We start from the raw sequence: 14,599 nt of genomic DNA, 5'->3' as shown, positions 1-14,599 counted from the left end.
AGACTGCTCTAAACAATGTAAGAGTCACAAGTCATTCTCTCCTGACAGTTTAGGTCAAGGGGTCATTTACCAGATACACTTTTTTAGCTCTACATAAGACATTTGGTATCTTTTTCACTACATGCAGTATTCACATGAGGGCACAAAAGTTACATTCTGCACTCCTGGAATGAGAGCACAGGTCATAAATCTTCATCTTGGTAGCAAATTGTAGATCTTCCTCCAGCATTCCTGAGAGCTCCTGGGTCCAGTTGGACTTTCCTCACTCCATGCCAGTCCTTCTTTTCCCGCCAGAGGTGGAGTTAGGGGCGGGCTCAGGGGTGTGTCCATGGGTGGATCCAGAGAAGACAGCCTGTCTTTTGACCCTTTGCCTAGTTCTGTCCTCACCAGCAAGTCCTGAACTATTGTCCTCTTGACCCTTGTGTGACCCTTGTCTCTGACCACTGTTTCTAAGCCTTGACCGGTTGCTCGGACTTGCAACATCCCCCATGAGGACGAACTGAGGCAAAGGACCATAAAAAGATAGAGCAGCAATGCAAGCCTTCATAAATCTAGCATCCATCTCACTCAGGAACGGCTGAACACTCAGACACCTAACTGTGGCCTCCACATCAACCCTCATTCTCATCATAATGCCATCATCAGCTACGGGTAAGCACAAGGTCCCTTTGCGGGTTGTTACATAACCTTTAAACTGCTTTCTCCCATCTGTGGGATCTTCGCCCAGAAAGAATAAAGATAAATCCATCACTGGAGCCTCTCCACGTGGAAGCGATCCCATCATTTGAGGTGGGAAGCTGGCGCTGAAAACCAAAACATGATTTTTCGTATCTAACAAAGGTGCGGTCCCAAAAGAGTCACAGACCTCTGGGCCGAACCATCCAGTCTTTACAGACAAAATATTCATAAACTGAAAGCAATCTATAATCTTGCCTTGACAAACAAAGTAACACCCCTTCTGGGATTTAATCCTCCATCTCATTTCTCTCCCAGGTGCAATTCGGACAGGGGGAGGAATGCCTGCTGGCTCACTACTTAGACAGACCATAGGGATTTCACGTATCACATCAGGACACGGGACGCATGTCGAAGCTGCCGTCATTACTGATACAACCTCTTCAGCCACGTCAGATGAGGGCGCCGTTGTCAGCTCCTCATCGTGGGCCTGCTCAAGCAGGGCATCTACTCCCGGGGAGGACAACATTAGTATGTCGTCTTCCTGATCAGTCTCCCGCTTGAATCCCTTTTCCATTTGGTCTGGATGTACTGAATAAACCTGCAAGACACGCAGCGTTTATTCATCGTAGCATGTTCACACTGGAGCCCGATCGTCTTAGTCTGAGGCAATCCATCCCTCCCGCGATTCACGGTGCACAAATAGTATGTGCCATTCAAAGAGAAAACAGTTGATGGACCTGCGGAGGGGATTAATCCCTCTATGATATTCTGCCGAATCGAGTCCATCTGGAAGGAACATAAAATATGTTCCACATGAGATATATAACTCATTCCATGAAGCAATAAGTAACTGCATTACTGCATAAACACTTCTTAATTATAGGAGAAAATAAATCATCAGAAGCTGCAGGAAGAACCACACTACAATTCCTATCTGCAGGCATAGTTTTACAACAATAATCCTCACAACAAGTGTACACCAGTTATGAAATGTCTACAACATCCTAAAGACAAACTGGATAAAATAGTTACAAAATCCTGACATACCTCCAGATTCAGAGCGTCAATCAGCTCAGATTCAGGGTGAGTTTGATGAGCCATTTGTTCACTTCAAGTTACAGACTGACAGTTAAGGAGCAAGTGACACGCGGTGCAGAGAGGCCTGCACTTAAACAGGAGCAACAAGAAAGGGGGCTAATGCTCCCTCCACCTTGACACCTCTCTTCCCATCTTATCTGGATCTACCAGGTCCTTTCTCCTTTCTCCTAACAGCTTTCTTCCTGTCAACTGCCACTTGTTGTTTTTACAGGCCAAAATCATACCGATTATTATACCAATGCGTAATATTTCCTGTTTGCCAGGAACTTAAACTACTGTCTTTGGTCTGAAAACACCCAAATTCGATTCTACGAGGCCACCACCTTTCTATCTTTATCACTTTGAAAGTGGTGAAGTTGTGTCCCCATTCTAAATCATTTCTAAGGCAATATTTGTAAACCCATATCTCTACTTCACCTGAAGTTTGATTTAAGATTTTCTTTTTCCTCAATATTATCTGACAAGATCGATCAAGCTCTGTGGATCCTGTCTGATCCATTAAGACTGCCATATACTCCGCCCATGGGCCGGTCTCACCACACTCCGTGTCATTCTTCTCCTCCTGCTCTGCTGCAGAAAATGATGTCACGGAGGGTGCAGCCATGATCCGGTCAAATCCATTTTCTCCACAGGGCAAGCGCAGGCAACCAGTTTTGTTCCCTGTTACACTACAAATCTTGAATCCAATCTGTGTTGCTATCATGCAGGTGGTTATATTCTCATTAAAATCTTCTTTGGGCCATAACAGCTTAATTTTGGATACATTCCAATTCCCTACTAATTGTTGTGGTTCTCCGTGAGTTATATGTCACTGAGGACACATGATACGTTCGGAGATATACATGTACCCCATATGCAATCGCTATACTTAATCCTATGAGGCTAAATTCAAAAAGGATAAAAAAGGCCCATTTAATCCATTTTATTATCCAATTCTTTCCTTTCGGAATATTTACATTTTTCTTTTTAACTTTGGGGTCAACTCCCGCCGGAGTTGCATACCTGACCACTTTTCGTTTTCTGCTGGTTTCCCTCTTATGCTTCTGAGTAGACAACATCTATAAAACAGAAGCATAAAAATCAGCAGAAATGAAAGCGCCCTGCTCTAGTTAGTTAGAGTCAGATTGGAGACCAGCCTTCTACGAGACATTCTAGTGTGAGCAGTCCCATAAATCTTAGGCCAATATGCCTCTCCTCTCCGGGTGGTCACTATGTTAACAGCCGAGCTGCAAACGCGACCCGACAGGTCTATTACCTCTATCAAAGTTAACTGATAAGGCATGAACTTACGCTCCGCCCCTGGTCCAAGACTCTTCAGCTCAACCAGGTATGATGTAACACGCTTACGCATCCCTGGGGGCTCCTGAACAGACAATCCTGTATGCCAGTCCAGAGTCCCTGACAGATAAGTTCCCTATCTGTCGTCTTTATACTCTTGAGTTACCCCAATCTGTGTACCTGTTTCCCATGCATCAGCCAGCGTACCAAATTGCTGTCCTAATATCAAGCTCTTAATAGACTCAAATTTGGACCGAGCCTGAAGCTCTTCCAGTCCTTTTTCTCTGGTCTTGAGCTTGAACACAAATGGATAAGCTTCCACCCATAAATCTCTAACCGGCTTCACCAGGCTAGGATTCCTGAGCAGCTCTCCTACAAAAAACATACTTGGCTGGCTTGTCGGTAAGCAGGTAGTCAAAACACCATTCTTCGTGAAACAGCACCCATCTTTGATTTCACCTCTGTGGGTGCATTCACAGACCTGCCAGGAGATGATGCCTGGATTATTCCTCAAGCAGGTTCCGCAAAAACATATTTTAATGGGAGCAGACAGCTCCACTGCACCTGTATGTAAGTCCGTTCCTCTCTCCAGGTGAGTGGGCTTCTGCTCCCGGAGCCCCGACCATTTAATTAGGGTGCACAGAGATCCGCATATCACGCATGTTCCTGGCCTCAAGCCTCCCCATTGCGCGTAACGATACACATTTGCAGATTCTATGAAGCCCGGAAACATAGCCACTTTACAATCTTTAACACAATCCCCCTTCGTTAGCAAAATTAGGCCCGTAGCACCTGGGATCTTACAAGTCATTTCTTCACTAGATTTTGGCCCAGCCATGACCTTTAATCAAGTAATTAATTTAAAAATTTTTTTTATTTATTTATTTATTTATTTTTTCAATTAATTACTTTTATTTTTCAGAGTTATTTTATAACTTGATGAGGGTGAACGCGCAAACCAGTGTCAGTTAAAACCACGTTCCCAGTTACGTCTTTTATTATAAAGGGACCACTTACGTTATGCTTAATGCAATCTCCTTTTCGAACCGGTCCTCTTTTGACCCAAATTCTTTCACCTTTCTGTAACACAGAGACGTGTTCCGGGTTAGTTTTTTTCTCAGTTCTTTTCAGTTTCGTCCTATTAAGGATCACATTTAGTTCTGAAACTCCCTCCGGTGTATCCCATCGGGAGCTCAGGTTAGTCAGGATGTGATTTTTTATCGTCCTAACTGCTCTTTCTGCTATTCCGTTAGTGTGGGACTCGTATGGGATAGAAAAAATGTGTCTTATCCCCCTTGATTCAAGCAGACAAGAAACTTTGTCATTCTTAAATTCAGGTCCTCCATCCGAACGGAGTGACTCACACGTGAGGGGCAGGTGTAGAGATAAGGCCATGCTGACCGTATTTCCTGTGACACGTTTCAGCGGTATTATCTTGCTCTGATCACCTGGTCCATTATCTTTGATTACCAAAAAGAACTTATGTCCGTTCACTCCTCTAGAGGCACATTCACCAACATCCGTGCTGAAATGCACCCCCGGCACATCACACATGATGGGCAAATGGTCATAAATCACGGGTTGAGCCCCTCCTTTTACTTTACACGACTCACACGTCGCTTTTACTCGTGCTGTTAGTTCTTTCAGCTTTGGTACAGAAATATTTTCTTTTTTGAAAATCTCACGCAACCGTAATACTCCTACGTGTCCGTAATTTTTATGCGCAAATGTCACCAGCTCTTCATCAGCTGCAGCGCTCCTGTTCTGTAAAAACGCTGTGGGTAGAAACAAAGCGCGAGCTTGTACTAATTCATCCACTTCTGCGTTTCCGATCTCATCCTCGCTTTTTCCATTTGTATGGCTATTTACATGTGTCACCTGAATCTGTAATTTTTTCTTATAACACGATACTAAAGTCCACAAGTCAGCGTGTTCCAATCTCTCTCCATCAGTTTTCTGGAAATCTTTAGCTTCCCAAAATGCTAAATGATCATCCAGCCCGTCTTTAACGTATTTAGAGTCTGTGACCAATCTTACTGATCTGAGCTTCAGCTTACACGCGTCAGCAAGCGCCATGACAACGGCCGTCAATTCTGCAGTTTGAGCAGATCCGACAGTCTGTCCAGCTTGTTGATATTTCCTGTCCTTTAGCAGTCTCACAAACCCCCACTTACAGAAGTCTGCATCTGCTGTTTTCTTAGATCCATCAGTGTAGTAAACTGCCTCTGGTTTTATGGCTTTAACAACCTCTTTCCTGTCAGGCTTAAGTTTTGTTTCTCCTTCTACGTGAATCTGCGGGTTTGCCAATAACATCTCCCACTTTGCCCATCTGGGTAAAACGGCCCTCGCCTGTGGGAGGAGATCTTTCCGAAGTTCTTTAATCATATAATCAGTAGATTGAATTATGATTTTTTGTGATCCGGCCAGAGCGAACATCATATCTTTATGTTTCATCAGGGTGGTCAGCACCTTTTCGCTGGGCGTGTAACGGGTCTCTGTTGGTGCGAGTTTATAGCCTTTACATGTTATCAGACTCTTGCTGTCATAGTTCTGAAATAAACACTCTGTGAAATCCTGTCCTACAATCACTCTTACAGCTAACGGTTCATGATGCTCTCTATTTGAAAGATTCATTAGATTAGCACCTATTTTAACCATCACTGCTTGATAAGTCTCAAGCTCCTGTGAGCTCAGTTTGCGGTTGTTCGTCACCAGTTTTTGACCCACTTTGGTTCTGAGACCTTTTTTAAGTGACATTATGGGATCAATGATGTTTCGAAAATCACGGACGTTGCTGGAAATGTACTGAAGCTGTCCGATTACACCTTCCAGCGTCAGTAAGTCATGCGGGGGTGTTATGTTCTGTAGATAGGTGAAAGGTACCGACACTGAATCTGACACCTCAAAACCTAGGAACGTAACTTTTGTGCGTCCTAGCTGGCTTTTCTTCAAGTTGAGTTTGAATCCTGCACATGTCAGTCTGGTCACCACCTCGTCCAAAGTTTTCAGGTGTTCACTTTCACAATCATGCGTGAAAAATATGTCATCAATATATTGAACGACAGGTAAACCTTCCAGATATGACTGTACGACACCTTGAAATTTATTCGCCGCGTTTACCCATCCCATCGGTAAAACGCACCATTCATAATGTTTCCCTTCAAATGTAAATCCAGTTTTAGCTCGACTTTCTTGCGCTAAAGGTACAGACCAAAAACCGTTAGCCAAATCGATGCATGTTTTATATTTTTTAATAGGCATGGTTCGGAGCTGCATGTATGGGTCAAAAGTTTTACGCACGTCGTGCGGAGTCACTCTATTTAAACCTTTTAAATTGTGTACCAGTCTGTAGGTGCCATCAGGTTTAGGAACAGCATGAATGGGAAGACAGGTGGATAAGGTATCTTTCTCTTCGATTATCCCTTTTTCTTTAAGCTCAGCGAGAGTACATCTAATCTCATCTCTTCCTTCTCTGATCGGATACTGCTTTTCCCTGGCAGGCATCGCTCCTTTAATAATGCATTGTTCTTTTACTCTGCCACAATCATTTTTGTGTGTAGCCCAATTACCTTTTTGGATTATTTCTCTGAGTTTGTGTGGGTCCAAACTAGTCTTCTCCAGTTGTTCTTTAATGAGACTATCCATTTCTAATTCACCTAAAAAACTCACATGCAGTGCTGGGTCTTTCGTTATTTTAACTAAATCCTTTAAACTAATTAAGTTTTCTGCACCTTTTATGTAAAGAATGCCCTGTTCGTCTTTATGAACTGCCATGTTACGTACAGAGCCGTCTGCGAGTATCACATTCTTGTATCCTATTTGTTCCATCGGATTATTTTCACGCTTTACTGATATTAATGCCCCGGTATCTAAAATGTATTTTGTATTTTCGTATTTTACTTTAAGCCACTCCCCATCCCAATGCGTATGAGATGAGAGCGCCTCAATTATTTCTACTTTTGTGGTGGCGGTCTTCTCTGATTGTGGTATTTCGCGTCCCAATCTTTGATTGATTGGATCAATTTCTCCTTCTGTTCTCTGGTCATCCGGGCCCACTCCTCCGGATTCGCTCTCCTGGGTCGAGCCACAGGGCAGCCGGGGGGTCCCATGAAAAACGGCCTTGCATTTGGGTCCATTTGGCCCCTGGTTCTCTGGTTCTGATTCGGTTCTGTTCTGGGTGGGAGTTGCCTCGGTTGAGAGCTCACTGATTGGCTCCCTTGCTGTTGGTGTGGAGGGGGCAGAGGGGATGGTATCTGACCTTTCAATCTGTTTCCGGCCTGCCGTCCTAATTCGTTTTTTGACTGCTTAAATTCCCTTGTGCGATCCCACGCCTGCGCTTGTCTGATTTTTTCTGCAGGGGAGAGATTAGGCCACATCGCAGCCATCATTAATCCCCCGGGCAGATCAGCTAAAAGTTTTTCCTGCTGTACTTGGGAAAGCCCTGCGATTGTTCCCAAACACCCAGCTAATGTAACTTTTCCTGCACTGATTTCAGAGCTTAAAGCTTTCCTCCGTCGTTCCCCAGAATCCTCACCAATCCCTCTGGGAGAACTCTCCGCCAGGGACATCAACGAGGCTCCTGGGGTTAAACGCAGATCGTTCTTTAATGCTATAACCTGAGAAATTTCTGGACTTGAAAGTTGTTCAATCGTCATACCTCGATCCTGAAGCCGCTGTACATACCCAGCGTCTGTCTCACCCGATGCTCTTTGTGGCAGAATGGTATGATCAAAATGTCCTAAGCTTACTCTTGACTGTTCCTGAGCAGTTTGCCAATATGGGGAATATTCCTGTTCTAGGATTCTCTCTTTAGGCATTGAATTAAGCTGTCCTCCCTGCGGAGTGCTTCGGTTTACATCCAAAGGTTGGGAGGGGCTGCACGGCGAGTAGCAGTGAGTTTTCACTGCCGAATCTCTAGCCATACATCCACCTCGATAAAAATCATATCCTTGGCCTAAATAAGCATGCTTAAAAGGTTGCCCCCATCCTGGTTGCAACATAACTTCTTCCCTACTTTTTGCTGCTTGAATTGCTGAAGCCGTGAAGCCATCTACAGGGTACCAGTCTGGAAAAGGATTTTCTGCTACTTCTCCTGCATAATTCTGATCTCCCTCTGTATTAATTGCAAACTGGCCTCGTCCTGGTTCTGGAACCGGTCTAACTGGGCCTATGTTAGGAGGTGCCTGAGGGTCATAATATTTCATCTGTACTGGACGGCTTTTCTTATTTAGTCCTCTAATGCCATAAACCATAGGATTTGTCTCATCTCCTTTTTCTGCTCTCTGGGGTTGCTGCTCTACATTTTCTCTGTTCTCACCTTGCTCATGGGCTGTAACTGGGGATAACCAACTCACTTTTTCAGGTGTTTTGCCCCCAGGGATCCGAGTGCTGCATTTTTGTTGGGATCCGCATTCTGACCTGAGCGTCCCTTTGGGTGTGCCACGCACCACCAGTTGGGAACCCTGTTCTTCCTCCGATTCAGCCTCACTCTCGCTGCTTCTGTCTCTGGCCTCAAACCAATGTTTGACTTTCTTCTCTACTCGCGGCAAGGCTGACTTATCCACTAAAATTACGACCGGGATGTCTCCTAGCCTGCTAGAGGCTTCGGAATAAATCACTAAACCTGCGCCATATGCTTCAGTTATCCGACACACCTGGGGTTTGTTATTAAGCTTAAACACTAGCCGTCGCGCTCCTAAATCCAAGGCTTCTGACACCACCCGCTCCCAAGCTTGGTGAAAAGAGATGTCGGGATTATGAGGGTCTACGTTAATTATGGAAATAGCGCTGACACGACCTTCCAGATTCCCTAATTGCTTGTCTAAGAGAGTAGTAATTTCTCCAGCTTCGTAATTACGATCTACCAACGGAATCATAGAACTTCTGCTTTCTGCCCCTAAAAGTCTCCTCAGAGAACTTAAGGAGGACGTAGTACTGGCAGAACTTTGTGGATCTTTCAGAAAGATCAACACATCTTCTTCTCGGATCTCCGCATCTATTTTCTCGCCTGATAAAATTATCACCGGTTCTTGACCTATCATAACATGATTCGGAGGAGCCGCGGGACTATGCGGTTCTAACGGGGGAAACGGAATTGGGTTTGGAGTCCTTTCAGCCCCTGACCGTCTCTGAGTCTCGTCTTTGTCCCACGCAGCAACATGCTGTTCAGTGGGCGGTCTCTCCGCTCCTCTCATGGGCACCTGAGAAGGGGTTTGTACATGTAGAAACGGGTTCCACTGCGCCGGCCGAACCGCGTCAGGCGGGTTCGGTGGGGGTGGAGGAAATCCGCTCTCGGAACCGGGGCTCACAGGGAATTCCCCGCGGAGCGCTGGATACAAAGGGGGCGCGGTCGGAACCGATTGGACTTCATCCCAGGAGGCCGACATTTCAACTGCAGCTCGTCTCCGGTACATTTCCGCTTGGAGCTCCGTTATCCCCAGTCGGTTACATAACGCCTGTCTCATTTGAATTGCCTCATTTTTGCTTCTAGATAAGAAGTAAATTGTTCTACTATTAGCCCGTTGAACCACGAACTCCGCCATAGCAGAGTACATCGCTCCCTGATCACATCGGTACTGCCCGACTCCAAATGGAGTGAGAACTAAAGGTTCCGGTCCAGTTGGTATTTGCTCAAGCAATCCCAGTAGGATCTCATACTGCTCGCCCGTGGGGAGTTTCGCTGGATTTTCCCAACAACACCACGCTATCTGATTAAAAACAGGATCATTTCTTTGTTCTGCTAGAATCACCAAATCACCCACTAACGGAAATACATGATTATTCTTTACTTGAGTTTCAGCATTCGGACAGCGCTCCGCTGCGGCTTGAGCCGTTCCGGCCTCGTTCTGAAAGCTCCGGTTACAGGATACTGCTAAAACGCTTTGTGGTTCACCTTGAAATGTCGCTATTTCTCCGGTGACAAATCTCACATTAAGGAGAACATTTTCCGGTTTCACCGTTAAAGATCTATCTGCCATGGCTGGTTGAAAGTTTCTCTTTTTTATTATTTGTTTTATTTTTATTCGTTTTCACGTCTTATTCTTTATTCTTACTCTTTATTCCTTTTTATTTTTTGCCTAGCTTTTATCCTTGGCTTTTCTTACGTCGGAAAGCCGTGATTTCTTTATACCTCTTTGAGTTAATCGTCCGTTCTCCCAAATTTCTTTCCTTTTCGAGAAATTGGTGCGGTTTTCACTCCAAGGTTATAAGCTTATCAGGTCCATGGTGCGTAAGCTTTTATCAGCCTAAAAGACATAGTTCTACGTCGAATAGTCCGGTATCTAATATTTGAACTTTCGCCGATTAGCCCCACGTTGCAGGCGCCATGTCGCGTGCCCGTCCCATTTACCGGTTCCTTTAAAACCCAGTTCCGTTAGAACTTATGAGACGGTGTATCCATCAGGGTTCGGGGGTGTATCGACGAGTATAATTGTACTAGATCCGGGTTTGGACTACCTAATTAGAATCTTGTCTTTTATTTTAAAGGTGAAATGACTTGCACGAATAGCCAGCCCCAGAGTACTACACTTCTTTTAAACTCGTTACCTTTTGGTTAAGATACTAGAGAGATGTCTGGAGGCAAGCCAAGCCTCTCAGCAATTGTTTGGATTATCCGGAATTAATTGCGCCTCTAACAGCTTATGTGGGAGGTTGGTAACTATAAAATGATTTATGCTAGTTGATCAGGCTATCATAAGTTTATCAATTTATTTATTAATCCAACCTTCCAGCTGATTAGAGACTTTTTCAACCTGCAATCAGAGCCAAAATAACCTCGAATATTTTGCTTTTATCGCCCTTAAGACAACTCGTTACTCGCAAGGAGGGGGAAGTTAAAACTTACCTTATCTTAAGGTTTCTTTATATTATTCTGTTATAAACTGTAAAGTAAGTCCTGATAATTCAGAGACCGATCTTCGACATGCTTACCTCTGTGCAATTATGGCCAGGGCCCCAAACGTGAAGCTTTAGAGAAAACCTGAAAGAATCAGGATTATGTTTCTTTTTCAAAAAAGTTTTATTACAAAATCAAAATACAAAAATGGGTAAAGTGAAAAACAACTGCTATCCCCCACGGAGGAATTAGTTCAAAATGATTAAATAAGAGTTAGTTTACACTAGCTCTTGTCTTCTCAGAATCTCCCCAAGAACGAAGCCCTCTAGCTCTGCTTCTCTCCAAAAAACTGCCTGTCATCCCCCATCCAGCAGGACGGGGGATGACCCCTCCAAATCTGCTCTGTCTCTTCTTGTCGTCTGCCCCAGCTCTCTCAATCTGATCTGAGCTGCATCCTTTTATATCACTTCTGAGACTGCTCTAAACAATGTAAGAGTCACAAGTCATTCTCTCCTGACAGTTTAGGTCAAGGGGTCATTTACCAGATACACTTTTTTAGCTCTACATAAGACATTTGGTATCTTTTTCACTACATGCAGTATTCACATGAGGGCACAAAAGTTACATTCTGCACTCCTGGAATGAGAGCACAGGTCATAAATCTTCATCTTGGTAGCAAATTGTAGATCTTCCTCCAGCATTCCTGAGAGCTCCTGGGTCCAGTTGGACTTTCCTCACTCCATGCCAGTCCTTCTTTTCCCGCCAGAGGTGGAGTTAGGGGCGGGCTCAGGGGTGTGTCCATGGGTGGATCCAGAGAAGACAGCCTGTCTTTTGACCCTTTGCCTAGTTCTGTCCTCACCAGCAAGTCCTGAACTATTGTCCTCTTGACCCTTGTGTGACCCTTGTCTCTGACCACTGTTTCTAAGCCTTGACCGGTTGCTCGGACTTGCAACAGTGTTATGTTATCTGCTGTGAGATTTGTTCTTTTGTGTAGTCTTGTCCTGTCTGATTCTGTTAACTACTATGTCTATGGTTTTTTGGGTTGGTGTTTTTGTGAACAGAGATGTGACGTCATGTGAGATGAGTATGTCTTTGTCTTCTATTGTAATTTCATTTAGTTCTTTTGCCAGTTCTATGCTGTTTTTGCAGTGTTGGTCTGTATTTCCTAATAACAGGCTGATGATTCTGCTGATATCTTTTGCCATGTTGTATGTTGGTGTACCCATGCTGTCAACTATTGGTCTAAGTGGGGTATTTTGTTTATGTATTTTTGGCGTTCCATATATTCTTGGTGTTATGTTCGCCGTGGGAATCCAGTGTTTATACATTTTTTCTGTTATTTTGCCTTTTTCATGCAGCGGCTTCAGTAATTTTTTCATGTTTTTCTTAATGTTTTCTGTTGGATCTTTTTTAAGTATTTCATATGTATTTTTGTCCTCTAGCATCTGGTTCATCTGTTGTTTATATTTTTCTCTGTCCATTACCACTGTGATTCTTCCTATGTCTGCCGGTAGAATAATTATCTGTTCATTTTTGGATAAAGCTGTCATGGCTGATTGTTCTTCTTTTGTAATATTGCTGTGTTGAATTTGGCTGTTTTTTAATATCCCAACTACGTTATTTCTAGGTTCTGCTTTCTTTCCCTCATCTGTGATCTGTTGACATGCTAGTTCTGTTGCTATAATAAATTCATCATATGGTATTTCTTTTGGCGTGACTGCAAAGTTTAAACCTTTCTTAAATATGCTTTCTTCTGCTTCTTTTAGTTTGTATTGTGAAATGTTACGTACCCATGAGTTTGGTGTGGAGTTACCTTGTATTTCTCCCCTCTTTTTCTTGTTTATGAGTTTGTTTAGTTTCTCTGTGTCTCTTTCTTTTACTTTTGTGAACTCTTTTTCCTGTTTTTCCATCATGTGTCCTTTAATTAGTTCCTCCATTTGTTTATCGAGTTTGTAATTTCTTTTCAAGTCCAGGTGTCCTCTTTCCAGTTCGTCCTCCACTCGCCTCTGTTTGGTTATGACGTTCCCTATCCTCTCCTTGAGCAGTGCTCTCTGTGCTCTTTCTATTACATTTTGTGCTGTCTTGGTCCGGATCGGTGTTTTCAGCTGTAGGCTTGTGGGTGTGATGTTTTCGTCCCGGCATCGTAAACAGAAGCGAAGGTGGTTTCTTAGACGTGCGCGTTTCTGGTGTAATCGTTCCAAACGGCGGAAGTCCTTCGTTCCTTGGTGTCCGTATTTCTCTTTGAACATCTTAGGTGTGTTCTTGTTGTGCGTTATTTCTAATTCCATGTTGTCGTTCTTTTTTAAAACACAGAAACGGTTTTGTTACCTGTTGTTGACGCTACATTTCGCCGACGGCTGCCGGCTTCTTCAGGTTGACGCTGATGGTGGCGCGTCCCTTCCTTCTCCGTTTATCTGCAGGCAGCAGAGGACGTTGTCGCCTTCTACTGCCCGCTCTCCACACAAGAGCAGCAAAAGAAGAAGCAGAAAGTACAATAAAAAAGTCAGCCGTAACAGATCATTGCTTAAGAGAAAACCATAAAATGGACTGGGACTACACGGATCATAACCACTGAACAACAAAAATGCAAAAGATGGATCAAGGAAGCAATTGAGATAAGGAGACGTGGATGTGGGACCATGAACAGGGACGATGGAGTTTACACGCTGGACCACGCATGGGACTGCATCGTGAGAGGGGAGAGCGGGCAGTAGAGGGCGACAACGTCCTCTGCTGCCCGCAGATAAACGGAGAAGGAAGGGACGCGTCACCATCAGCGTCAGCCTGAAGAAGCCGGCAGCTATCGGCGAAACGTAGCGTCAACAACAGGTAACAAAATCGTTTCTGTGTTTTAAAAAAGAACGACAACATGGGACCTTTCTGATCTTGCGATTTCTTATCAGATTAAAATGGCGGACGTAGCAGGCAGCGAGGCATCAGCTCTTGGTCCAGTTCCTAAACTATCTCGACTAAAACCAGAGGTGTATAGGACGACAGATGGCAAGGTGATTGTGGAGGATGAACTTCTTAATTTCCTTGCTGTTAAAATTAAAACCTTGAGCCAGGATGAAATTGTGTTGTTGGCCATGAACACATTTGAATCTGAGGGGATTGAAGCTTCAAAAAAAAGTTCTGTTTGAGCTCTGCCCGAGTACTTCACAGCGGTGCGTCGGATATAAAGGGCAGCACAAAGACGCCAATAATATCAAGCTCTGCCTTAAAGTGCTGAATGAGTGTGGGGAAAATATCCCTAGATTTGTATCCCATCACTTGGAGGATTTACCACCTGTTACATTCTCCAGCCTGGATGTATGCTGTTTGCTGCGGCGGATGGAGCAATTGTGTACGGAGGTTAGTGCTTTGAAACACGTAGCCAAACTTCAGGCAGATGTCTGTGAGCAAGTTCGGGCTGAAGCTGGAGAAATTAACCAGCTAGTGGCCGCACTGGAGCGTCAGTCAGGCGACCTGGCTGGTTCTGCTATTCTAAAAGGGCAGGGACCAAGGACGGGTCCTTTTCTGCATCCGAGTAATAACTCAGAGGAGCGGCTGGAGAGTAATGGCGGCCTGGCCGAGAGGCAGGGAGTTGGCGTTTTGGCTGACCAGAGGATCGGGATGGGCCCTGTGGAGGCATGCGCCTCTGTGACTTCACGGAGTGGTGAAGATCGGACTTTGTTAGCGGCCTCTGGTTCTGCGTTTACAATGAATATGGTG

General features: G+C 44.4%; 2 protein-coding genes across 2 annotated transcripts in view; one reads left to right on the top strand and one right to left on the bottom strand.

The window, feature by feature from the left end:
* Positions 1 to 14,599, top strand: part of LOC139069965 (zinc finger protein 271-like) — a 90,154-nt gene that overhangs the window by 39,358 nt on the left and 36,197 nt on the right. The window lies entirely within an intron of this gene.
* LOC129160822 (uncharacterized) overlaps positions 13,295 to 14,599 on the bottom strand; it is a 40,647-nt gene continuing 39,342 nt past the window's right edge. Inside the window, exon 3 of the mRNA XM_070551454.1 lies at positions 13,295 to 13,343. The gene's annotated coding sequence lies outside the window, so the exon portion shown is untranslated. The remainder of the gene's footprint in view (positions 13,344 to 14,599) is intronic.

This window comes from Nothobranchius furzeri, chromosome 5 (genome assembly GCF_043380555.1).
Source record: "Nothobranchius furzeri strain GRZ-AD chromosome 5, NfurGRZ-RIMD1, whole genome shotgun sequence".
Classification (NCBI taxonomy): domain Eukaryota; kingdom Metazoa; phylum Chordata; class Actinopteri; order Cyprinodontiformes; family Nothobranchiidae; genus Nothobranchius; species Nothobranchius furzeri.
Note: the sequence above shows the minus strand (reverse complement) of the source record. Positions and strands in the feature narration are given on the sequence as shown.